The 25,487-nt window shown below is 46.5% G+C and overlaps 1 protein-coding gene and 1 pseudogene across 2 annotated transcripts in view; one reads left to right on the top strand and one right to left on the bottom strand.

Moving 5' to 3' along the window:
* LOC309548382 overlaps positions 1–25,487 on the bottom strand; it is a 482,992-nt pseudogene that overhangs the window by 355,871 nt on the left and 101,634 nt on the right. The gene's annotated exons all lie outside the window — the stretch shown is intronic.
* The window catches only part of LOC309548379 (uncharacterized protein), a gene marked incomplete at both ends in the record, with an annotated part of 186,587 nt that overhangs the window by 128,196 nt on the left and 32,904 nt on the right, over positions 1–25,487 (top strand).

Below are 25,487 nucleotides of genomic sequence, written 5' to 3'. Positions count from 1 at the left end.
TAATTGCTGTTACGTGATGTTTTGCACTGCCATAAATGGGTAACATTCATAACTATTGTGTGCTGTAATTTGCCCACAGCTATCACATGGTACAGGGTGCTGTGACTGGTCCAGGTACCATGTGATAGCTGTGGGCCAATCACAGCATCACTACAGGAATTACAGCTGGTATGAAAAGAAGGAATTCATAACAGCTTTGTTGACATGCGATCACATGATCCCTGGACCCATAAAAGATGATAAAACAATGCTACCAATAAAGTTTTCCAAGAATTGAATAAACACCAATAAAGCCGGAAGGGGTGTGGTGCCACACCCCTTCCGGCTTTATCGGCGTTTATTCAATTCTTGGAAAACTTTATTGGTAGCATTGTCCTTGTGAACACAGTTCAGGACAGAAGGGCATAGAGGAGGTTTATCTGGTGAACACTTGCAATACCGGATACATCTGAGGAAACAGCACCCCAGGTCAAGGGCCGGGTTCCTGGATGCTTGATTACCATACAGGCTTGACTGCTTTTTCCATTTGGTAAGAGGCGACCCCTACTGGTGTGTCTTGTTATTGGCTCCGGGTGTTACACTGGATTGTGATCTGCACTTTTTTTTATATGTTTCTTTTTCCACATGGTAAGAGGCGAATCTAGCTATAAGAGGTGGTGGTTAAGCACTCAATATTCACAACATTGTCCTTTTTACCTTGGCTATTCAATCATTGTTGTCTGGTAAGAGGTGACTTCAGCCAAAATACGCCATATATGTTTTTGATGTTAACCCTTATCATTTATGGGTAAGGGGTATCTATAACACAATTTTTCTTTCTTTTGCATGGTTTACTTTATACTAATTCACTGATATCAGTGATTAATCCTATTGGTGGAGGTTTATTCATACACTTCTACCTATTTTCAAAGAACACTGTGGTGTTTAAATCAATCACAGTTTGTTGGGTTTTACGCTATTGCGTTTTTACTTTACTTCCATGATCCAATGACCATTGAGCTAATCGTTCACGTGGACCTGTATCTACTATCAAGGTGACAAGATTTACCTAGAGAATCTGCCTTTACCTTACCTTAATCTGGTAAGCATATACCCTTAAGGGAGCCTGGTCCTGGATTACATCTTCATTTACTGTTTGGACTGTATGGACTTTATATCTCCATTGATTATCATATAGCACGACTTAATATACTTTATTGGATGAGTTTTAGAATTTTAGCAATGGGCATAAGATTCTGTCTGATGTGATCCATTGAAGTTTGGTGAGTAAGGATCTAATCCTAAAATATATATAGAATGTTTTGGAGGAGAGGCCATAAGCGGCTTTCAGATTTGCAAAGGATAGTAGGGTTGTTGCATCAAACAGGTTTCCAAGAGTATGTATGCCCACAGTTATCCATGGTTGTAGTTGTAGGTCAGGGATAATGAGTTTGAGGGATTGAAGTGGTAAATGTGAGAGAATTGTATAAGGTATGCCTTTTGTCTTTTGAGAGGCAGATGTCCACACCCGCAACGAGGCTGTTATACATTAAAAAAAAAATGTTTAATATTTTTTAGTATTGCAGTGGTGTGCCACTTTATCCAGATTCAGGTGCAAGTCCCTTTAACTCAACTCCCCACAATCCTCTGGGCTCCCAGCATCCCCTGAGCTCCTGGACACACCCAGGGAGTATAAATGCCAGCTCCTCCCAGCTTCCTGTGCTCAGAAAGTTCCTGAGAGAAAAAGACAAAAGAAAGGGGGCGCACCGACCTAGTGCATTATCACTAAAACCATTTATTAAAATGTTAAAAAGTATACAATATACTCACAAAGCGGGTGTGATTATACACACATCACCATTACATATACAGTCTCCAAGGAAGCCAAGGTCCCATACGTGACAAAAATGGCATGCAGAGTGCCGCATGGGGCTGCTATGGCTAGGCTGACGCGTTTCAGGGGCGTACCCCCTTCCTCAGACCCAGAAAAGTTGCTGCTGAACCACACTCCGGAAGGCCAAGGAATAAATGGGAGCTGGCCACACCCCTTCCTGCTCCAAAAAAAAAAAAAAAAAGGGGGGGGGGGATGGATGGATACACCGATCCCACCTACACCAAAACACTCACCACCCTCCGAGGCTGAACCAAACTGTGTAATCAGCAGCATAACAAACAGCAAGTGAAACACTTAGTTTAAAACACAGAGGGAAAAATAAAAAGCTAGAAGTGATAGTTGATAATTAAACATTATGGATAAAATGTTCACATTCAATGACATAAATACGTGCGAGTTCAAATGGATATTCCAAAGGCACATTTTCATTTCTTCCATACAGCAGCAAGTACGTAGTTAGCAGTGCCTATATCCACTGACCTGAGATGCTGTATGGTATATATTGTATTGTTAGTAATGATGCATTATATGATCAATTGCATACATACATAATGAAGGCTGGGTCCACTGTAAGGGGCAAAATTCCTACATCAGGCTTGTTGGTGATTCATCATCATACAACTAATAGGGCAGTGTCGTCCCTTTGGAACGCACGCCAGTCCGCACCCGGAAATGAAAGACCGGAAGTGCGGGTGGATGCGTTCCACCGCGTCCCACGTCACTTCAGCCACTTCGCTGCCCGGAAGTGGGAAACCGGAAGTGCGGGTGGATGCGTTCCACCGCATCCTACGTCACTTCCGCCACTTCGCTCCTTCACTACGGACCGCTGCATGATCTAAACAAGCGTCAGACAGCTGCCGCTATGGATCAACAGAATACATGAGTAGGACGGTACTGGCCCGAACCCGCCCACCTCCCTAAGCGTAAATGTCAAGTGCAACCAAGTACCTGTATGACCAGACATGCCCAGGAAACAGATTCATAGGACATATTCGGTCCACAGTGCAGCGGCTCAGCAACATGGGCAAAACATGTGGAAAAAAATGCAAGTAAAAATACACATGAATATAAATGGAATAAAAAGTGGAATATGAAGTTGATGGTTCATGCCCAAAGACAAACATTACATAATAGTTTAGTGAAGGTAGGGAAGGATCCTGGAGCAGTAAGAGAAATGCAGGTTAGATTCTGCACTAGGTTCAACAATAAAGCCCCTATAATACAGAAGGTCCTGAAGAAGAATTGGAAAATTCTTCAACAGGACCCCGTGTTGAAAGATCATCTTCCCTCACACCCGAACCTTATTTTTAGGAAACCTAGGGACCTTAGAAGCATGGTGGCCCCTAGTAGGGTCAGAAGGGACAGAAAGAAAAATGGGCTCAATGGGGCTTGGGGCCTTATTTTTGATCAGAAGGGGTGCTATAGGTGTGGGGTCAACAATTGTGGCACATGTGCTCACATGTGTCAAAGGAAAAAAGATGTTGCAGCCATTGATGGGAAAATATACAAGATCAATCAGTTCATCAATTGCGGCACCACCCATGTGGTCTATGGGATCTTGTGCCCCTGTGGCCTCCTTTATGTTGGCCGTACCACTAGACCGTTGAGGGTGAGGATTGGTGAACATAAGAGTGGTATCACCCTCAGGAAAGACAAATACTCGGTCCCCCGGCACTTCTTAGATGCACATAACAGCAGTACTGAGGGCCTGAGAGTCTTTGGGATTGAGGCCATCAACAAGGATCTGGATAGCAGTCTGAAATACCAAAGGCTCTGTACCAGGGAGGCCTATTGGATCTTCACCCTGGGATCCCTCGCTCCTAAGGGTTTGAATGAGGAGATAGAGCTTCACACGGTTGTGTGAATCTCTCTCTCTTTCTCAATTTTCTGTGGTTCCATCGTCTGGGCTTGGAGGCTGGGTCAGTCACCCCATAGTGTGTCCCTTTGGCTTCCATCTTCTGCGTTGGCTGCTCTCTGGAGCGTTCTATAGCCATGTGTTTTACATTATTATGCTAGTACACGTGACACTAATGCCAACGTGAAGAAAAGGTATTTTCAGGGCCCCAGATTGTCCATGGACCGGCCAACTCACATGATTTTATGTTTATACCGGCCCCTGAACTTTTTGCGGAGTAGATGTATGAGCATAGTTTCTCAGGTCTCCCTATGTCATCAGCATATGTATATATTTGCATAAGAGACAATATTTGTCCCCTCCCCCCCTTGTTTCCATGGCCACCTGGTGTTTCGGTCATATGTGTATGTGCACATAGGTTGGTCATGTAGTGGCAGCCTGTTCCCCCCCCCCCCACTCCCCTTGCGGCCACATGCGATTAATAATAATAATGCAATGAATACTTTCAGCTTTTATTATGTAATGTTTGTCTTTGGGCATGAACCATCAACTTCATATTCCACTTTTTATTCCATTTATATTCATGTGTATTTTTACTTGCATTTTTTTCCACATGTTTTGCCCATGTTGCTGAGCCGCTGCACTGTGGACCGAATATGTCCTATGAATCTGTTTCCTGGGCATGTCTGGTCATACAGGTACTTGGTTGCACTTGACATTTACGCTTAGGGAGGTGGGCGGGTTCGGGCCAGTACCGTCCTACTCATGTATTCTGTTGATCCATAGCGGCAGCGGTCTGACGCTTGTTTAGATCATGCAGCGGTCCGTAGTGAAGGAGCGAAGTGGCGGAAGTGACGTAGGATGCGGTGGAACGCATCCACCCGCACTTCCGGTTTCCCACTTCCGGGCAGCGAAGTGGCTGAAGTGACGTGGGACGCGGTGGAACGCATCCACCCGCACTTCCGGTCTTTCATTTCCGGGTGCGGACTGGCGTGCGTTCCAAAGGGACGACACTGCCCTATTAGTTGTATGATGATGAATCACCAACAAGCCTGATGTAGGAATTTTGCCCCTTACAGTGGACCCAGCCTTCATTATGTATGTATGCAATTGATCATATAATGCATCATTACTAACAATACAATATATACCATACAGCATCTCAGGTCAGTGGATATAGGCACTGCTAACTACGTACTTGCTGCTGTATGGAAGAAATGAAAATGTGCCTTTGGAATATCCATTTGAACTCGCACGTATTTATGTCATTGAATGTGAACATTTTATCCATAATGTTTAATTATCAACTATCACTTCTAGCTTTTTATTTTTCCCTCTGTGTTTTAAACTAAGTGTTTCACTTGCTGTTTGTTATGCTGCTGATTACACAGTTTGGTTCAGCCTCGGAGGGTGGTGAGTGTTTTGGTGTAGGTGGGATCGGTGTATCCATCCATCCCCCCCCCTTTTTTTTTTTTTTTGGAGCAGGAAGGGGTGTGGCCAGCTCCCATTTATTCCTTGGCCTTCCGGAGTGTGGTTCAGCAGCAACTTTTCTGGGTCTGAGGAAGGGGGTATGCCCCTGAAACGCGTCAGCCTAGCCATAGCAGCCCCATGCGGCACTCTGCATGCCATTTTTGTCACGTATGGGACCTTGGCTTCCTTGGAGACTGTATATGTAATGGTGATGTGTGTATAATCACACCCGCTTTGTGAGTATATTGTATACTTTTTAACATTTTAATAAATGGTTTTTTTTCTCTCAGTTGATTCTGGATACTCTTGATCCTGAGGGGGCAGCAAGACCATTGGCCCTTTTTTTCCATCTAAGTCTGAAGTGCATCTCTCTTCCCTTCATCACATTCTACTTGAGCGCAGGAGATTTGCTTTACTACTCAGAAAGTTCCTGCCTGACAGAACAGCAGTGACTGGGCAAATGAGCTGTTCCCAGGTGCTGGGTCCTCTCCTGTTAAGTTTGGTGTGCGGGCCACCAGCAGTGAGCACAAGAGCACACAGCATCTTTCCAAGCCCCAGTCACTGGAGAGGACTCTGTTACAGTCCATGTGGATAAGCTGTCCAAGCAGTGGGGTGATCCTATCTACAGCCCCCAGAGCCTCCTGACCGAAGTCAGCATCAGCAGTGCCAGTGTGAAGTCTGTGCCAGCAGGAAATCCCCTTAGCTCACAGTCTGCTTAATGAAGGATTAATATCTTGTGAGATTTCTTCAGCTCTCTATTCTATCAGTAAACTGAACTCAGAACACTTTGCTGCCATCCAGTGGCCATTAGTAGAACTGCAGTAGAATTGTTTTCATATGTTCTAACTCTGTTTCTCTACTGTTCATTTTACCTTTTTGTATTGGAATTCCCTGTCCACATGATCTCCTGTGTAATCTAAGTTGATTTTCATTGTTAACCACCTAAGGACCTAGCCCATTTTTGACACATGTTCACAAGTTAAAATCAGTATTTTATGCTAGAAAACTACTTAGAACCCCCAAACATTATATATTGTTTTAGCAAAGACTCTGGAGAATAAAATGGCGGTCATTGCAATATTTTCGTCATGCGGTATTTGCGCAGTGGTCTTTCAAACGCCATTTCTTTGGAAAAATTACATTTCACTGCATTTAAAAATAACTGGCGACAAACTACGGTCAATAAAAATCTCCATAGGCGTTGTTTTAAAAATCTTTAACGGTTACCAGTTTAGAGTTGGAGTGTAGCTCTTTTTTTTTTAAATTATTGCTCTCGCTCTGGAATTCGCGGCGCAAACCTCACATGTGTGGTTTGAACAGTGATTTCATTTGCGGGCGTGACTTCCGTATATGTTTTCTTTCGTGCGTGAGCTCACAGGGACGGGGGCAGCTAAAAAAAATGTTTTTCCTATTTATTTTATTTCTTTTTTTAATTTTAGCACAGGTTTTTTTTTTTTTTTTTTTAAATCTGATCACTTTTATTGCTGTGAGAAGCAATGTAAACATCCCTTGTTACATCAATAGGCAGTAACAGGTACTCTTTATGGAGGAATCGGGGGTCTAAAAGACCCTAGACCCCTCCACTACACTTCCATGTATTCAAAATGCGGAAAACTGAATTTTTGAATACTGCCACTTTTTAAATTTGGCGCCTTTAGCAGCTAAGTAACCCGGAGGTGACGTCATGGACACTGCCTTTGGGTTACCTCATTGGAGACCCGATCAAAGCCACATCCAGCTTTGATCGGGACTCCAACCGGCCGGAGGACATGCCGGCTGGTTGCTCGGGTCTCCTGGTGGGACGGAAGACCCGGGCAGAGCTGCAGGAGGCGGCGGGAGGGGGGTGTCTCCTCCCTCTCGCTGGGGTAACAAATAAGCTGCTCCCAAGCCACATTGGTCATTACAGCCGGAAAACCGACCGCCGGCTCTAAAAAATGGTACCAGGGTGATGCCTCTAGCTGCAGGCAGGTAAATAGAATGCAGAACAATTTGTTACTTTCTCAGTGTGCTCCTATGGAGAGATCTGTAAAAGCATGGAAAGCCCGGGAGGTGATTGGTTCATCTTCTAGGCTTAGGCTATCATGGAGCTGCAGGCACTGCTGAGGACGGGTGCTGTCATTGGACAAATAGCCACTACCCCTGTGCCATTTTACTACAACAATGGGGACTCCAGTGGTTTCCAGTTTTCGAGTCTCCCTTGTAACATTTTTCAAACCCGTTGACTCTGCCAGTAGATCCGTAATTTTTCTACTTCCTGTAGGAGGCCATGCTGTCCATCCAAGATGGTAGTTTGAGGGGTTGGGACAAACCAAATAACACTGCCGGGGGGATTTTACGGGGGGCTTTTACAACTGTCAGATTTTATTCCTATGGTGAAAACTGTTTCCCAAAAATAACACCTGTTGCCATAACTGCTTTAGAAGTTAGAAGTTTAGAAGTGTTCGATGAAGTTTCGGCTTTTAATGTTTTTTGTCTCTAACCTAACTACTCGATGACCGGCAGTTAACCACTTGCTGACCACTATATAAGGCCTGTCAGTAAGTGCAAGTACCAACATCATTGCTGCGTTTCTATGATGAATGAAGTCAGAAGTAATGAGGATTACGTCACTTCCAGTGTCAGAGTTGTCTTTTCTTGGCTGTTACAGCCAGGGAAGCAGCTAATTACAATCTGAATACCGCTCAGGCAATCAATGAATGCTGACTGCTGCAGGTGCACACCCAGGCTCACCACCGGGAACATGAATGGAGAAAAGGAAAAAATGGTGGCACACTGCAGAGAAAGTCAAAATAGGAAAGGTGCTTTACTGGTCACCAAGCCAGAACAAGAAACACAGGTAAAAGTAGTTGACGCGTTTCACATGAATAGATCGTGCTTACTCATAACATCAGCATAGCTCAAATCCCAGGGATATAAGTATACACCTACAGGAAGTGCACAACCAATTTCCGGGATAATTAGCTTTCGCTATTTTGTCTCCTTCTCATCTCTGTCACACTCACCTTCTTTGTAATATGTTTGGAAATTCCCTTTTTTTTTATTTTATACATTGGCAAATAGTAAGTGTTGTGTGACAGTTAGATAGGATGTTTTTTCGCTTCCATATATATATTTGGAATATATGCCGCCATTCTGTCTTCACGGGGAGTGATCGCGGGTGCCTGGCAGTTATCGCGGCCACCGGACCCCACTGATTGGGTCCCCCTGTAGCCAATCGGCGCATGCGTGTGCCCCTGGCAGCACTTGCATGCCCCCACTAGAGGTTTAGCAAAGCGGCATGCAGGTACATCGTTTCATAGGACAGAGCCAACCAGCAAAAGTAAAACTACGGCTGCTGGTCGGCAAGTGTTTAAAGTTAGAGGGGCACACTGAACACCCAGCACATAGCATTAGATGTCAGTGCGTGCCTGGCCAATATAATCAAAATACAAACAAGTGGCCTCTGCCCCCGCCTATAACTGGTCCTGGCAGCAAGGAGCCCTGGAAGGGCGATGTATGTCAACAAATCTCTTTGTATTTGTTATATGTTGCCCTTCCAGTGCTCTATGCTGCAAAGACCAGGTATAGGTGGGGGCAGTGGCCACTTGTTTGTATTTACTCAATGCAACCTAATCTCTCAATGTTACCAAAAATTTGAGAATAATATTATGTTTTTTTTAGCCATGTTAGTGTATTTTTTCCTGGAAATTTGTGTTTGATAAATGGCAGCACAAATATTGTGTGACTTGTAAAATTGCAACAGCCACCATTTTATTCTCCAACGCCTTTGCTTTCGGAAAACATCTACCGTTTGGGGGTTCTAAGTAATTTTCTAGCAAAAATGGTAATTTTAACACGTGTGTTAAAAAAATGAAAATATTGCCTTGGACAGCAAGTGGTCCCTTTCCTGTCTGCGCCATTTTTTAGTTTTCAGCATCGTGATTTTGTTTTACAATTACTCATATATATATAATTTTTTTTTTTTTTTTTTTAGAAAAGTAGACCTTTCTTTTGGTGGTTTCTATTTGCCATTGCATTTTTATTTCTTTACTATATACTGTAAATGAAAAAAAAAATGGTAAAATAAAGTTCCCTTTAGTTTCTGCTGTAAAACTTTGCAAATACATTTTTTTTTTTTTTTAAGAAATTTAGGCCAAAATGTATTCTGCTCCAATTTCTTACTCAAAAAAATAAAAACAAATTAAAAACAAATCTGTGTATATGATGTTTTTGTGTGAGAGTTATAGAGTCTACAGACTGTGGTGTATATATATGAAATGTAACATCCCTGATGTTCTGACTGCCTATCTCATTTATTGAGGTTTAACAAAGTTGTCACTTTAACAAGTTATTTCTCACACACGGCATATTAATACTTATTACACCCCAAAACACATTCTTCTACTCCCCCTGAGTATGTGGATACCACATGTGTGAAATGTTATTCCCAGCTAGATGCATAGAGGGGTCCAAAATCCAAGGAGCACCTTTAGGATTTCAAAGTGTGTACATTTTTCATCTAATTTCCTAACTACCTATCACATTTCTGGAGGCCCTGAAGTGCCAGGACAAGAGAAACATCTACAAAATGCCAACTTTTACAAAGTTGACCCTCCACTCTATTAAATACAGGCATGGCACGTCTTTTAAAGATCACATTTTTTGCCACACGTTTTTGGAAAATGAAGAAGCAAAATTTAATTGTTGAATATTTTGTTTACACACAGCTGTCATATAATAATATATTTATCATACACAGTATAGGCATGAATAGAATTATACTCCAAAACATTCTCTGATGTTCCTCCTGAGTATGGGGATAGCACATATTTCAGACTTTTTTTTTTTTACAGCCTAGCTGCATAGAGGGTCTAAAATCCAAAGAGCACCTTCAGGCTTGCAAGGGACATAAATGACACCTCTATTTCCCTGACTACTTATCACACATCTGGGGGAGTGCCAGGACAGTAGGAACTCCCACAAAACACTTTTGACTGGTATCTGGGTGATAAGTAACACTGTTGCTGGCTTACACTGGTTTGAGGACACTGGCACTGGTGTGAAAAAGATCAGGAACACTGTTGCTGGCTTACACTAGTTTGACGACACTGGCACTGATGTGGAAGTGATCAGGAACACTGTTGCTGGCTTACATTGGTTTGAGGACATTGGCACCGGTGTGGAAGTGATCAGGAACACTGTTGCTGGCTTACGTTGGTTTGAGGACACTGGCAGTGGTGTGGAAGTGATCAGGAACATCGTTACTGGCTTACACTGGTCTGGTGACATTGGGACTGGTGTGGCTGTGATCAGGAACCTTGTTGCTTACTGCACTGGTCTTGTGACACTGGGACTGGTGTGGCCTCGGAAAGAGCTGGGACTGGTGTTGAGCAGAAACATAATATATGCAGATGGGTCACAATAGGCAGAAAGCAGAGACATGGTAAATAAACAGACCAGGCTCAGTAAAGATACATTGTCTGCGGGGACACTGGCACTTGTGTGGCAGCAATCAAGAATGCTGTTGCTGGCTGCACTGTTCTTGTAACACTGACACTGTTGTGGCAATGATCAGGAACATGATTGTTGGCTTATGCTGGACTGGTGACACTGGTCCCGGTATAAAAGCAATCTAGAACACTGTTGCTGCATGAATTGGTTTGGTAACAATCAGGAACACTGCACTGGTCTGGTGACAATCAGGAACACTGCACTGGTCTGGTGACAATCAGGAACACTGCACTGGTCCGGTGACAATCAGGAACACTGCACTGGTCCGGTGACAATCAGGAACACTGCACTGGTCCGGTGACAATCAGGAACACTGCACTGGTCCGGTGACAATCAGGAACACTGCACTAGTCTGGTGATAATCAGGGACACGGCACTGGCCTGGTGACACTGGGATTTGTATGGTGGCGATCAGAAAAACTTTTGCTGGTTACTTTTGTCTGGTGACACTGAGAACGATGTGATAAAAATTGGGAACATTGCTGCAGGATCTCACTGGTCTGGTGATGCTGAGACCGGTGTGGTGGTGATCAGAAAGACTTGCTAGCTTTACTGGTCTGGTGACACTGGGACTGGTGTGGTGGTGGTCAGGAACACTTCTAGTGGCTGCGTTGCTCTGGGGACACTGGGACTGAGGTAGTGGTGATCAGGAACACTTCTGGTGGCTGCACTGATCTGGTGACACCGGGACTGGGGTAGTGGTGATCAGGAACACTTCTGGTGGCTGCACTGATCTGGTGACACCGGGACTGGGGTAGTGGTGATCAAGAACACTTCTTGTGGCTGCTCTGGTGTGGTGACACATCGGGACTGGGGTATTGGTGATCAGGAACACTTCTGGTGGCTGCACTGGTGGTGGTGACACCAGGACTGGGGTGGTGGTGATCAGGAACACTTCTGGTGGCTGCACTGGTCTGGTAACACTGGGACGGGGGTGGTGGTGATCAGGAACACGTCTGGTGGCTGCACTGGTCAGGGGACACTGGGACTGGGGTAGTGGTGATCAGGAACACTTCTAGTGGCTGCACTGGTGTGGTGACACCGGAACTGGGGTAGTGGGGATCAGGAACACTTCTGGTGGCTGCACTGGTCTGACGACACTGGGACTGGGGTAGTGGTGATCAGGAACACTTCTGGTGGCTGCACTGGTCTGGTGACACCGGGAGTGGGGTAGTGGTGGTCAGAAACACTTATGGTGGCTGCACTGGTCTGGTGACACCGGGACTGGGGTAGTGGTGATCAGGAACACTTCTAGTGGCTGCACTGGTGTAGTGACACCTGGACAGGGGTGGTGGTGATCAGGAAAACTTCTGGTGGCTGCACTGGTATGGTGACACTGGGACTGGAGTAGTGGTGCTCAAGAACACTTCTGGTGGCTGCACTGGTGTAGTGACACTGGGACTGGGGTGGTGGTGATCAGGAACACTTCTGGTGGCTGCACTGGTCTGGTGAAACTGGGACTGGGGTAGTGGTGATCAAGAACACTTCTGGTGGCTGCACTGGTCTGGTGACACCGGGACTGGGGTGGTGGGGATCAGGAACACTTCTGGTGACAGCACTGGTCTGGTGACACTGGGACTGGGGTAGTGGTGATCAAGAACACTTCTTGTGGCTGCTCTGGTGTAGTGACACCAGGACTGGGGTATTGGTGATCAGGAAAACTTCTGGTGGCTGCACTGGTCTGGTGACACTGGGACTGGGGTAGTGGTGATCAGGAACACTTCTGGTGGCTGCACTGGTGTAGTGACACTGGGACTGGGGTGGTGTTGATCAGGAACGCTTCTGGTGGCTGCACTGGTGTAGTGACACCGGGACTGGGGTGGTGGTGATCTGGAACCTCGTGTGCCGGAAATCAGATTACTGTTGCTGGCTGCAATAGTTCTGATCCACTGATGTAGTGGTGATTGGTGGCACTGTTGATGGTTGTACTGGTCTGATAACACTGTCACTGGTTTGGAAGTGATTAGTCATGACTTAACATTATGACTACCTACCTAATACTGAGTAGGTCCGCCCTTTTGTTGCTAAAGCAGCCCTGACCCATCCAGGCATGGATACCACAAGACCTTGTGGTATCTGGCACCAAGCTGGTACTAGCAGATCCTATAAAGTGTCACTTGTGTAATATCCCCCCCCCCCACTTTGCGATGTGATGTGGTGAGATAATGAATGCGATTCCCTTTAGCTGTCAGTGATGGGAATGTTCTGGCTGGGTGGTGTAAATGAGGAATAGTATAATAAGTGGTGTGCAGTGTAAGGGGCGGAGCTCCGGCCTCTCCTATGTATGAATGGCGGCACAAGACCACTCCCCCCATTTCTTCACATTACCTTTCCTGGGAATTAAAAAAATAATTCTAATTATTAATTTCTTAATTTACTATAAAAAAAGAATCTTCCCAGTAAAGTAACATTTTAAAGCCCCTCCCCCCGGGGTAAACTCCTCCTTCAACTAATAATTATTTTAAATAAAACACAATGTAAGGGGGAGTGGGGGGATTCATAGTATTGGTTGGGGGAGGGGAGGGGGGGTCAAAATTATTTTTTGGGGCTTTAATTACTACACCCGACCCAACTTTCCATTGACAATGACAGTGCACCTGGCTCCCACCTACATAACTTTCCATTGACAATGAAAGTGCACCTGGCTCCCACCTACATAACTGTCCAGTGGTAATGACAGTGCACCTGGCTCCCACCTATATAACTGTCCATTGACAATGAAAGTGCACCTGGCTCCCACCTACATAACTTTCCATTGGCAATGACAGTGCACCTGGCTCCCACCTACATAACTGTCCATTGGTAATGACAGTGCACCTGGCTCCCACCTATATAACTGTCCATTGACAATGAAAGTGCACCTGGCTCCCACCTACATAACTTTCCATTGGCAATGACAGTGCACCTGGCTCCCACCTACATAACTGTCCATTGGTAATGACAGTGCACCTGGCTCCCACCTACATAACTTTCCATTGGTAATGACAGTGCACCTGGCTCCCACCTATATAACTGTCCATTGACAATGAAAGTGCACCTGGCTCCCACCTACATAACTTTCCATTGGCAATGACAGTGCACCTGGCTCCCACCTACATAACTGTCCATTGGTAATGACAGTGCACCTGGCTCCCACCTACATAACTTTCCATTGGTAATGACAGTGCACCTGGCTCCCACCTATATAACTTTCCATTGACAATGAGAGTGCACCTGGATCCCACCTACATAACTTTCCATTGACAAGGACAGTGCGCCTGGCTCCCACCTACATAACTGTCCATTGGTAATGACAGTGCACCTGGCTCCCACCTATATAACTTTCCATTGACTATGACAGTGCACCTGGATCCCACCTACATAACTTTCCATTGACAATGACAGTGCACCTGGCTCCCACCTACATAACTTTCCTTTGGCAATGACAGTGCACCTGGCTCCCACCTACATAACTTTCCATTGACAATAACAGTGCACCTGGCTCCCACCTACATAACTTTCCATTGATAATGATTGTGCACCTGGCTCTTATTCTGAACAATATTTCAATGTCTACCTCTGCAGAAGGTTGCAAAAGTGCCGACACCCCCAAACCCTTCACTGCCGGGATTGGCTGCAAATTCGTTCAGCACATGTGGGGTTAATGTTCTCTGTAAAGATAGAAAGGGGCGAGGGAGGGGAGGGTGACATGAGCCGCTCACAGCCACAGGAGAGAGAAGAGAAAGTAACATGGGGGGTGGGTTATAAGGGTGTGGTATAGATGAATGGAGTCCCCTGCCGCTGTGTGGGGTCCCCCATTATCACCCATAGCAGACCTTAATTTAGGAAGAGGGTGTGGTATAGATGAATGGAATACCCGGCCCCTGTTTGGGGTCCCCCATTATCCCCCATAGCAGCCCTTCATCTAGGATAAGGGTGTGGTATAGATGAATGGAATCCCTGCCACTGTGTGAGGTCCCCCATTATCCCACATAGCAGACCTTCATCTAGGAAGAGGGTGTGGTATAGATGAGCGGAATACCCGGCCCCTGTGTGGGGTCCCCCATTATTACCCATAGCAGACCTTCATTCAGGAAGAGGGTGTGGTATAGATAAATGGAATACCCGGCCCCTGTGTGAGGTCCCCCATTATCACCCATAGCAGACCTTCATCTAGGAAGAGGGTGTGGTAAAGATGAATGGAGTCCCCAGCCGCTGTGTGGGGTCCCCCATTATCACCTATAGCAGACCTTCATCTAGGATAAGGGTGTGGTATAGATGAATGGAATCCCCGGCCCCTGTGTGGGGTCCCCCATTATCACCCATAGCAGACCTTCATCTAGGATAAGGGTGTGGTATAGATGAATGGAGTCCCGGCCGCTGTGTGATTAGACAGAAGGTAGCCGGGAACTCTCATTATCAGACACGTCACTATACGGGGGATTTTATATTGTTTAATAAAGGAATTGTCATGCATCGGGGGGGCTTTTATTTCTGGGGTACATTGTTTTTGTGAATACGTTCTATGTACCAATAGCAATTTCTGGGGTCCCTTTATTTTTATGGGGAGCTTCCGGATTCTGATAATCCCTCCCCTCACAGACTCCCCCCCCCCCCCAACCACCAGCCAGGGTTGTTTTCATCTTCATCACCATGACTACGCCCACTCCCCCTTTCTTTCCCAGCTAGGCTGTGTGCGAGGATGAAGGGTTTTCTATGAATTTTTTTTAAGTGAAGATTTCCATTTCGGGAGGACCACCAGAGAACTACAAGTCCCAGCATGTCCTGTATACATTGTGTATTATACACAGGAGGACTACAAGTCCCAGCATGTCCTGTATACATCGTGTATTATACACAGGAGGACTACAAGTCCCAGCATGTCCTGTATATATTGTATAATATACAGTGGAGGACTACCATCCCCAGCATGTCATGTAGATGTTGCACCCTCCTAGATAGGTGCTAGGAAAAAGCATTTGTTTTGCTTCATCTGCTATCAGGGGAGCCCGATCTTTAGTTAGGCCTGCTCTCTGTGCTCAGTGTGTATTCATTTGGTCTGAGGGAGTTTCCCCACTGCATCCAATAGGGAGGCCTGTTGGACAGTGGAGGAAACCTGACCAATGATATACAGGCTTTTGTAACCGTCACAAGTGGGTTGGCACCTGGAGAGGTGCATCATGGTATTGGAAATAAAAGCGGAGAGCACATGAGGCAGGGTGTCTTTGGTGGGAAGCAGAGTCCCAGGAGGAGGGTGACGGCTGTCTCTCCTCCTGTCAGAAAGGGAAATGGTCACAGGCAGTCAGCTTGGTGAGCCAGGTGTGGAGCTGAGCCATAGAGGTCCTGAAAGAAACTGACGGTGGATCTGAAGGCAGAGCTACCTGGGAAAAACAATGTCCGTGAGTACCAGGGGGCGTGCCAGAGGTCTGCCCAGGAAGGGGGACCACTCCAGCGGGGTCAGTGGACAGAAGGTCAGCGCACACAGTCAGTGAGAAAGGGGGGTGCCGAGTTAGACCCTGAAGAGTAATCTACCAAATTGTTCGCTTTTCAATACTTCACTTCAGTGGCAGGGTGAAGCAGTGGCCTTGCCGCATTCAACACAGATAGAAGTCCTCAAGACTGTGCATATTTTCTCAAGTTAGAGTATCCCACTTATCCCTTCTCCCATCCAAGTTCTAATAAATTACAAAAAAAATAATCCCCGGGACTGTTTACTGACTGAGCCAAGGCCTAAGAAATGACAAATTGTTGCTATGGGTAACCCAGGGGAATCCGCTTTAACTGCCTGCCGACTGCCCGCGGCAGATGTACTGCGGCAGGCAGCTGCTCCCTTGCAAATCGCTGTGCATGTACGGCGTTCACTCTGGGGAGTCTAGGGGACGCGCTCCCGCCCCCGCTCATCAGTGGGGAAGCCGATGCAAGTGTCAGGCGACTCAGATTGCCACCTGACACCCGCGATCGCTCCCCGCTAAGAGAGAAGGACGGTCGGCTGTTGTAAACACAGCCGCCCCTACTTCTCCCTGGAATGATCACAGAGCTCATTTGATCCTTCTATATAGGATCGCATGTCTCTATGATAATTTTAGAAGCCACGCCCCCACAGTTAGAATCACTCCCCTAGGCTCACATTTAACCCCGTGATCACCAACAGTGTTAATCCCTTCCCTGCCAGTGTCATTATTACAGTAACAGTGCATATTTTTAGCACTGATTACTGCAGAAAATGTCACTGGTACCCCCAAAAGTGTCAAAAATGTGAGTTAGGGGTCCGATCTGTCCGCCACAATGTCGCAGTCCCGCAAGAAATCGCAGATCGCCGCCATTACTAGTTAAAAAAAACACAATAAAAATGACATAAATCTTTCCCATAGTTTGTAGACACGATAACCTTTGCCCAAACCAATCAAAATACGCTTATTGCGATTTTTTTTATATACCAAAAATATGTAGCAGAAAACAAATTGGCCTAAAATGTTAAAAAATTTTTGATTTTTACAATTTTTTGGGAATGTTATATAGCAGAATGTGAAAAATATTGTTTTTTTTTTTCAAAATTGTCGCTCTTTTTTTGTTTATAGCTCAAATAAATAAATAAATCGCACAGGTGATCAAATACCACCAAAAGAAAGCTCTATTTGTGGGGAAAAAAGGACGTCGATTTAGTTTGGGTACAGCGTCGCACGACCGCACAATTGTCCGTTAAAATAACACAGTGCCGAATCGCAAAATAGGGCCTGGTCAGGAAGGGGGTAAAATCTTCTGGGGCTGTAGTAGTTAAGCAGCTCCCTAGGGGGCAGTGCTACATTTGGGGGTTCATCCAGGATATCGTCCTGGGTTACCAGAATGGTTGCTAACGGCAACGGCTGAAGAAAATTTTCAAAATTGTCACTTTTCTCTCAAGAACTTTGTTCTAATGCTTAAGAGAAGTATGAGGCCTACTCCACAAGAGATGACGAGAGTGGGATGAAGAGCCAAATGCACAATGATGGTTACCCGTGGCAACGGAAAATTTCTTGTCAGGATCACAAATTGTGTGTTTCCGTGATGTGCTGGAAAGTGGGAGGAATGCATCTTTCTGTAAACATGGACTGCGTCTGCTTAACAGTAAATGATGCAAGTGTGGATGGAGAAATGGCAGCCCAGGGCATGTGGATTGGTGTGCCGGGAGCTGCATGTATGCCAGAGCTATACAAAAAAGTGTAGTTCGGGCATTCGATAACAGCGGGACATTCTTCCAAAATAGTGGCAGTGTGGATGCTGTGAAGAAATTTGTCGACCACGCATTCGATGACAGTGGGACATTTTTCGGATACAGTATGGTGGATCTTGCTTGTACAAGTGCTGGGAAGAATGTTGGCCGTGCATATGACTGCGGAATAATTCTACAGACCAGCAAAGAGGGTCAGCTGGCTCAGAGTGATGGAGGCGCAGTTGGAGCCCTGGTACAAGTAAGAAGAGCGGATGTGTGCAAGCCAAGAGGCACGGTCCGCTTTACAGTAACTTCCGTGCAGGCTGAGCTGAGAGAGAGCGGCATCGGAGGGGTTACTGTACCGCACAGGAAAGCGCGCGCTAGAAACTTCTGCCTAGCAGGAGGAGCCACCGCCAATCTTCAGATGTGGGCAGAGACGCCGCTCATTCACAGCCAATCGAGAGCGGGAAGAAAAGTCTATAAATTACTTCCACCTCCGGGTGTGGCTGAGAGGGAGACACGTGTGCAGAGGAGCAAGATGGCGAGTACGAGAGTGAGCCAGAGCACAGAGGCTAACCCACATGTTGGCGGAGAACCTGCGGAGGAGACCGGAGAGCCAAAGACATCCACCCTGTGGGATACCGGGGTGTGGATGGTGCCCGATGGAAGACTGGTGTGACTGGTGTTGTGCACTGAAGGATGCGTGGCGCATTTGGGCCTGGTATGTCCTCAGTGTCTGAATGTGACCATGCGTATGCAAGCTTAGAGCCAGTGCGGGCACTGCAGCAATCTGCTGCTGCGGGCAGAGAGGAGTGAAGGTCGGCCCAAGAAGTTGAGTGTGATATGGGAGACCGAAGTCACTCGTGCCTTGTTGGCTGTGGAGTCGGGGCCTCTTCTGGGTCATGGAAGAGGAGTGCTGCGGTTCATGATGCAGCTGGAGACCATGCAGCCTTTCAGTGGTCCAGGATGCAGATGGAAGGAGGCCTGAATGTCTGAGTCAGGATGCATGCAGGTAGTGCAGGCCGGGGAGTGGCCACCTGGTGCATTGAAGACTGCAGCGGCAGAGACAAAGTCTGCTCCTACACAGGCAGAGGAGAAGAGATGGCCAGCGGTGACCGGGGCTGCTAGTGTGAGTGTGAGCAGCGAGGAAGAGGCTGGGGTCATCGATGTGGGGTTTCCCAGTTTTCAGAATTGATTCTGGTCCTTGGAGGAAGGACTAGATGTTTGGAAGTCTGAGGAAGAGACTGAATGGAACTGGGGATCCGAAGAGTGGAGCAGTTCAGCCAGTCTTGATGTGCCAGATGATGAGAGTAGGGATTCCGTGGTGCGAGGAGAGTGCGCCAGGAATATGGGGTTTTGTAAGCCCTGTCAATGGGGTCCCAGACCTAACCCACCTAAGAACTATGCACGGGTTCGGGATCAGAATGAGGCCTATGACTCCCTCATCAAAAGAGAGGAGACCCCATATTCTCCAGCTGGGAGAGGAAATCAGAAGACCCTTTCCAGATTTTCCAGGATGCAACGATGGATACAGAGGAAGGTGGCCTTGAAGTATGGGTATGACTATCCCTAGGCTCCACGGGAGGTTGTGCTTGAGATAGAGGCCAAGAGAGAGTTCTGGTGTGATGAGGCCAAATGGGACTTCCTCTTTGTCCCCAAACTACAGTACATCGGAACCAATCCAGGATGGATTTGTGGACGACTTTTCTGTCCGTCAAGACTCAGTGGAATCATGGGAGGTCCATCTACCTGGACCGAGTGGAGGTCCGCCGCCCAAATGGATCTGGCCATGCTTGGTCAATCCGCATACAGGATAAGGATGGGAAGACTGTACAGATTTCTCATCCAGATTTCTACTGTTGAGGAGAACATTTAAATTGAAGTAAGGCTGGCTAGCCTATGTCATGAACTGGACAAGAAGAGGAACACCGGATAAGGGAAAAAAAAGTCAAGCTCAGTTATTGTTGGGGCTTATGCCCTCTTTCTATTACTCCTTTCCCTTCTATCCTTGCTGAAGGGGTAGGGAAACTGCGGGACACCACCAGTTGATGAACTTTCACCAGAGGGCTGACCCTCTTAGGAGAAAAGTTGAAGGCATCTTTGTTGCTACAGAGACCCTTTGGGCCATCGGGCCGGGGTCATGGATTACAAATGACGTTTGAAGCAAGTTCCAGATGAACTACTTTGGGCCAACGGGCCAGGATTGGAACTTTGGGAGTGACTGCCCAAAAGAAGTAGGCAAAACAAAGATGTTCCCCAGCTGCTCCACTCTCTGCTGGAGTGGTTGTGGGGGTGTAGCTACTCATGCCCACATCTGGTGGTCGTGCCCACTTATCAGGCCATACTGGTCTGCTGTTTTACAGTTGATTAAAATCCATGGGAAGTATTATTTCACTGTATGGAGAAACCAACAGGCCCATATCGCCAATCCATCACTCCACATTTATTGAACGTAGCCAAATCCCTCATCCCCCCCGATACTGGAAGAGCCCGGTCATCCCCACGATACAACTATGGCTCCAAACTGTTGACCATTTATACCACATGGAAGATATGATTCTAGAATACAGGAATCAATCTGACAAAGCTTACAAGATATGGGCCTGCTGGATCTCCTTTACTCATTCTTCATCGTATGTCATGCTATGCTTTAAGCCGGTTCTCATTTTCTCCTTGATAGTTTGTATGAGCCACAGAAGCTGGGTGCCCCCCACCCCTCTTCTTTCTTTACCCCTTCTATATTCTCCCCCCTACTCTCTCGGTCCTCTCTCTTCTTCTATCACTCTCTGTTTCTTTTTGTTTCTGTAGTCCTAATAACAGATTGGTTTGAAATTGTGTGTTGCACGATTGTCAGAATAATCCTGACTGATTTTCTACATGTTCCTCATTACCTATATGGTTCAACATGTTGTACATGACAGAAGTTTTGTGTTTTGGATGCTTGACTTGGACTATTTTTCTTTTGACAACACACGGTTTTATTATTGTTAGTGTTCTGTTTTATATTTTTCTCAATAAAAACTTATTGAACAAAAAAAAGAATCTCCTCCTATCAGCTGGTAAATGTTGTGCACATGCAGAGCTCTGGAGCCGGGAACTTTGTGCAGCTGTTCTCTGTCTCTTCTCCTCTCTGCCATGGACAGCTGCTGCTTTACCTCCTGAATTTACACCCCCCTCCCCCATCTTATTCTCCCCCCCCCTCACACCTGTCACCACATCTCATCCCAGCCTGAGAAGTCACAAAGTCCCTGTTTTCCAGGCTGGGACTGGCAGAGAGATCAGATTCCACACCTGGCAGAGGGAAATAATATCATAGAAACACTCACAGGAGGCGGAACATTTCCTGACATAGATCTATAAAGTCCCACACCGGCACTAACACTGACCTTCAATGTCACAAGCAAAGTGGTGTGGTGAGTAAAGAGTTAATATCAACACAACTTCCTGTGATCACCAAATATTTCCACCAATAATGTGAGGATGTGCGATCCGATCACCAATTATCATAATGTGCGGGAAATGTGCTAAAAATAATGTCCAGAATAAGAAGCCACCACAAAATGTCCAAAGCCTAGAGCGAATCCGATCCGCCCACCATACATATAGTGCAGCGGGGTGGCCACTCTGTGCCACATCATGTTCCTAGTACTGGGGGGGCCGCTCTGTGCCACACCATGTACCTAAGACTAGGGATGGCCACTCTGTGCCACGTCATGTACCTAGTACTGGGATGGCCACTCTGTGCCACGTCATGTACCTAGTACTAGGGGGGGGGGCCACTCTGTGCCACATCATGTACCCAGTACTAGGGGGGCCACTCTGTGCCACGTCATGTACCTAGTACTAGGGGGGCCGCTCTGTGCCACGTCATGTACCTAGTACTGGGACGGCCGCTCTGTGCCACGTCATGTACCTAGTACTAGGGGGGCCGCTCTGTGCCACGTCATGTACCTAGTACTGGGACGGCCGCTCTGTGCCATGCCATGTACCTAGTACTGGGGCGGCCGCTCTGTGCCACGTCATGTACCTAGTACTAGAGGGGGCCGCTCTGTGCCTCGTCATGTACCTAATACTAGGGGGGGGCGCTCTGTGCCACGTCATGTACCATTACTAGGGGAGGCGCTCTGTGCCACGTCATGTACCTAGTACTGGGTGGGGGGGCGCTCTGTGCCACACCATGTACCTAGTACTAGAGGGGGGGGGCTCTGTGCCACATTATGTACCTAGTACTAGGGGGGGCGCTCTGTGCCACGTCATGTACCTAGTACTGGGATGGCCGCTCTGTGCCATGTCATGTCCCTAGTACTAGGGGGGGCCACTCTGTGCCACGTCATGTACCTAGTACTAGGGGGGCCGCACTGTGCCACGTCATGTACCTAGTACTAGGGGGGCCGCACTGTGCCACGTCATGTACCTAGTACTAGGGGGGCCGCTCTGTGCCACGTCATGTACCTAGTATTGGGACGGCCGCTCTGTGCCATGTCATGTACCTAGTACTGGGGTGGCTGCTCTGTGCCACACCATGTACCTAGTACTAGAGGGGGGCGCTCTGTGCCACGTCATGTACCTAGTACTAGGGGGGGCGCTCTGTGTCATGTCATGTACCCAGTACTAGGGGGGGCCGCTCTGTGCCACTTCATGTACCTAGTACTAGGGGCGGCCGCTCTGTGCCACGTCATGTACCTAGTACTGGGGGGGCGAATGACCCCCCCTGTGCATTTCGCACCAGAACTTTCCATAATCGCTAAATTTAGGAACCGAATAATGAACCCCATTGAAGTCTAGGGGACCAGAACTGGAAAAAGGTTCATATGCAAGTAATTTGGCATATAAGGGTTATCGGGGTTCGGGTACTGTCCCGGTGGGACATGTATCAATGGAAAAAGTTTGTAAAAAACGTCATTCTTAAATAAGCAGTGATTTACTGATGCTTAAAATGAAAGCATAAAAATGAAAAATAACATTAAAAATAAAAAATTCCTTTCAATATAGTGCCTAGGAGGTCCCCTTAGTCTGCCTGTAAAGTGGTGCATATGTACTGTGTATAGAAGCTGCTGCAGCAATAATTGCATTTACGTATAATGTCACATAACGTTGTAACCTTACAAGAGGACCTGAACAAAATAATGGGGTGGGCATCTACATGGTAAATGAGGTTTAATGTTGGAAAATGTAACGTAATGCATTTGGGTGTCAGAAATACGAATGCAACTTACTCACTGGGAGGAAAACCTCTGGGGGAATCTAAGATGGAAAAGGACCTGGGGGTCCTAGTGGACAATAGGCTTGGCAGTGGCATGCAATGCCAAGCCGCTGCAAGCAAAGCCAACAAAATACTGGCATGTATGAAAATGGAGATTCACTCCAGAAATAAAGAGATTATTCTCCCACTCTACAAGACTCTGGTCCGGCCACATCTGGAGTATGCTGTCCAGTTCTGGGCACCGGTCCTCAGGAAGGATGTGCTTGAACTGGAGAGAGTCCAGAAAAGGGCAACAAAAATAATTAGGGGAATGGAGGACATCAGCTATGAGGAAAGACTACAAGCACTGAACTTATTCTCTCTGGAGAAGAGACGATTGAGAGGGGATATGATATCAATGTACAAATACTGTACTGGTGACCCGACCATAGGGAACAAACTTTTCAGAGAAAGGGAATTCAATAAGACACGTGGCCACTCACTAAAACTAGAAGAAAAACGGTTTATCGTTAAACTGCGTAAAGGGTTCTTTACTGTCAGAGCAGTAAGGATGTAGAATTCTCCTCCACAAGCAGTGGTATCAGCAGGGAGCATCGATAGTTTAAAAAAACTATTAAATGGGCAACTTAACGACCACAACATACAGGGGTATACAATGTACGGTTAACAACAAACACACACACACACATCATAGGTTGAACTGGATGGACTGATGTCTTTTTTCAACCTCACTAACTATGTAACTATGTAAAGCCAAAAAGAAAAACACGTTTTCCCTGCAAGCTTTCTTTCTTTTGTAAACAAAATCTGTCTGTATGATGAGGCCACAATGTAGCGCTCTGGGAAGATTAGAGGTTTTTTAGATAAATTCTGGTGTCTCTTCTGAAGACTTTGGATAGAAGTAACAGGTGCGGAAAAATTGGTCTTTGGGTGTCTGTGGTGCCTTCACACCTTAACCCTATAGAGGTACTCTTGATGAAAGCAAGAATTGGCCTTGCTGTCAAAAATTGAAATTATATTGACCTGTCAAACATGTGCAGAAAAATTGGTCTTTGGGTGTTAATTGTGCCCATGAAACCTACACCAAAATATTTTCTTCCAGATTAAATCAACACCCACAAAGCTAGGCAGTCTAGAAGACTTGCAGAGTTTCCGCATCCCAAATACACTTAATTAGTGACATCAGCATTAGCTTCATTAGCTACTGCTAGTCAAGGACTGATTCATTTTGATAAATGTCAGCCGGGTCGCAGAGTCTGTGGACAGACACGCTCTATTATCAGTCACAGAACCTCTGACAGCACTGAATTCCCAATCAGAAAGCATGCTGGATGCAGGGCAGCCCAGCAGCTCAATTGCATACTGGGAAGGTTCTGGCCGGTGGTCTATTCTCATGATCCAGTAACCCAGTGAATCGTCAACTGGAAAGCTCTCCATCTCTGCTTTCGTCCCTAGATTATCTTCCACCATATGATGCAGATGCTGCCGATGGGATGTTGAAGCTGACAGCCCTGGGATAAAAAAACTGTGAAATGGATCACTTAGGCGGCCCCCTTCTCCACTGCTCCTCTCTTGACCAATAGGAACCTCAAAAATATGTTTTCCACGAGACTCTAACCTACCAGAGTCGGTAAAGGCATTATAAAAACTCCTCTTTAAGGTGTCCTCAAGAGATTTCCTCCTCTGCTCCCTCTGTTGGGATGGGATGAGTTCTGAGACTTCCCCCTTGTAACGGTGGCCAAGGAGGGTTGCCAACCAATAGTGATCCTTCTCCTTGATGCCACATATTCTTGGATCCTTTTGCATGCTTTGAAGCATCAGGGAGCCCATGAGGATTACAGTATCTGGAACTGCCTCCTCCCAGCCACGTACTCCTCCCAAGGGTTCTGGGGATAAAAAAACATCTGTTAAGGTTTGATGTATGTCTTGCTCTGCTTCAATGCCTCAAAAACTGCCAGAATCCTCCCCCTCCTCCTCCCTCTCCTCTTGTGCGTCCTGTGGTGTAGCAAGAATGGTGTTTGCATAAAGCGGGACTTGAGAGGAAAGAAAGTCCTCCTCTTCCTCCCATTGCTCTGCTTTGAGTGCCCTGTCCATAATGCCACACAGAGTCTGCTCCAGCAGGAAGACAACATGGATTGTGTCACTGATGCATGCATTCTCATGGCTCACCATCCTTGTCGCCTCCTCAAAGCATTGTCCAATTAGGGCAATTAGGTTTAAGCTGGTTGTGGAGCAGGGCTAGTAAGCCGGCTGCAGCGTTCTTAACAACTGATGAGTCATCAGCTGTCAATGGGTTTCCCCGCTGACAGCTGAATAACAAAATAGTGCCTATAAAAAATATATAGTATGGATTTGAAAGGGAACCCCACGCTACAATTTTAAAAAAGAAAAGTCAAGGGGTCCCCCCCAAAATCCATACCAGACCCTT

Source organism: Pelophylax lessonae (assembly GCF_965119305.1).
Source record: "Pelophylax lessonae genome assembly, chromosome: 2".
In the NCBI taxonomy this organism is placed as follows: domain Eukaryota; kingdom Metazoa; phylum Chordata; class Amphibia; order Anura; family Ranidae; genus Pelophylax; species Pelophylax lessonae.
Note: the sequence above shows the minus strand (reverse complement) of the source record. Positions and strands in the feature narration are given on the sequence as shown.